Raw genomic sequence first — 2,500 nt, forward strand, 5'->3', positions numbered from 1 at the left:
GGGTCAGACTGGACTGGGTCAGACTGGACTGGATTAGACTGGACTGGGTCAGACTGGACTGGATTAGACTGGACTGGGTCAGACTGGACTGGGTCAGACTGGACTGGATTAGACTGGACTGGGTCAGACTGGACTGGATTAGACTGGACTGGGTCAGACTGGACTGGGTCAGACTGGACTGGGTCAGACTGGACTGAGCATGAAGCTTCTTCCTGTTCAGTTTTCCATTTCTTCGTCTGTCAAAAGAAGATTTTCACTTTGGTGGAAAAATCGAAATGAAATAAATAAAACGTTCAGATTGTTTCAAAAATGATCTGATTGGTTATTAGAGTTACAATCAGACTAAAGACAATCTCTCCTCTCCTCCTCTCTCCTCCTCTCCTCTCCTCTTCTCTCCTCCTCTCCTCTCCTCCTCTCTCCTCCTCTCCTCCTCTCCTCTCCTCTTCTCTCCTCCTCTCCTCTCCTCTTCTCTCCTCCTCTCCTCTCCTCTCTCCTCCTCTCCTCTCCTCTCCTCTACTCTCTCCTCTCCTCCTCTCCTCTCCTCTTCTCTCCTCCTCTCCTCTCCTCTTCTCTCCTCCTCTCCTCTCCTCCTCTACTCTCTCCTCTCCTCTCCTCTTCTCTCCTCCTCTCCTCTCCTCTTCTCTCCTCCTCTCCTCTCCTCCTCTCTCCTCCTCTCCTCTCTTCCTCCTCTCCTCTCCTCCTCTCTCCTCTCCTCCTCTCTCCTCTCTCCTCTCCTCCTCTCCTCCTCTCTCCTCCTCTCCTCTCTCCTCCTCTCCTCTCCTCTCCTCTCTCCTCTCCTCCTCTCTCCTCCTCTCCTCTACTCTCTCCTCCTCTCCTCTCCTCTCTTCTCCTCTCTCCTCTCCTCTCCCCTCCTCTCCTCTCCTCCTCTCCTCTCCCCTCCTCTCCCCTCCTCTCCTCTCTCCTCTCCTCTACTCTCTCCTCCTCTCCTCTCCTCTCCTCTCCTCTCCCCTCCTCTCCCCTCCTCTCCTCTCTCCTCCTCTCCTCTCCTCTCCTCTCCTCCTCTCCTCTCTGATGGTAATAATACTTGCCATTACAAAACTCATTTCCCCTGCATTAACCTGTATGTGCTTATTCTGTGTGTGTGTGTGTGTGTGTGTGTGTGTGTGTGTGTGTGTGTGTGTGTTTGTGTGTGTATAACAGCCTGTAACAAACCCGGGGTGATGTTGTTGTTGCCGTGAGCGACACAGGCAGGAAGTGGATGCAAATTAAGGTCATGTGTTTCCTGTCAGAATGTGACGCTGATGACCTGCTTGCGTGTGTGTGTGTGTGTGTGTGTGTGTGTGTGTGTGTGTGTGTGTGTTGTATTAAGGTTCAGTGAAGTAACAGCAAAGTGATGAGAAAAATATATTTCAGCCAAACACAAAACTCATCTAATCTAATATATATTGTGTCATAAGGAAATAAAGTTTGTAATATTTATGAATAAAAATAATATGGAGAAAATTTTTAAAAAAATCGAATTATCAAAATTATCAGCTCATAGAAAATACATTTAAATGAAGGAATGATAACTCGACTAACTGATAGACAGACAGACTGATAGACAGATAGATAGAGAGATAGATAGACAGATAGATAGATAGACAGATAGATAGATAGATAGATAGATAGATAGATAGATAGATAGATAGGATTCCTTTTCTTAAATAAATGTCAGTCTAAATCTGCCTCCTCTCCTCCCAGCTCAGAATATTCTGGAATATTAAACAGGAAACATTCCATATGAATATGAATATTAAAACCTGAAACTTTGCCCTTTTTTACCAGCAGGCAATAAAAAGTTCAAATAGAGGAGAGAATAAAAATAAAACGAAATCAAATGAAATAAAAGGAGAGGAAGTGAAATCTGAAATGACATTGAAACGACTTCCAGGGAGTTTCATTAGAGAGGAGAGCAAGGTAGAGAGGGATTAAAGAGAGAGAAAGATCTCTGAGGACGAGAGACACCGACAGAGAGAGAGAGAGAGAGAGAGAGAGAGAGAGAGAGGGACAGATCTCTGAGGACGAGAGACACCGACAGAGAGAGAGAGAGAGGGAGAGAGGGAGAGAGAGAGATCTCTGAGGACGAGAGACACCGACAGAGAGAGAGAGGGAGAGAGAGAGAGAGAGAGATCTCTGAGGACGAGAGACACCGACAGAGAGAGAGAGACATCTACCATCTCTTCTTTCTCTTCTTCAGCATCCCTCCTTCTTCTCTGCTCCCCACACACACACACACACACACACACACACTCAGTTCACAGGGTAATTGAGAGAAATTCAAACTTTCTGTCACAAAGGTGTGTGTATAGAGAGAGACAGGGGCGAGCAAATGTGTGTGAGTAGCAGCAGTAGTAGTACTAGTAGTAGTAGCAGTAGTACTAGCTGTAGTAGCAATAGTAATAGCAGTAGCAGTGGTACTAGCCTACTAGCAGTAGTAGTAGTACTAGTAGTACTAGTAGTAGTAGCAGTAGTACTAGCTGTAGTAGCAATAGTAATA

This window comes from Centroberyx gerrardi, chromosome 20 (assembly GCF_048128805.1).
Source record: "Centroberyx gerrardi isolate f3 chromosome 20, fCenGer3.hap1.cur.20231027, whole genome shotgun sequence".
NCBI classification, from domain to species: domain Eukaryota; kingdom Metazoa; phylum Chordata; class Actinopteri; order Beryciformes; family Berycidae; genus Centroberyx; species Centroberyx gerrardi.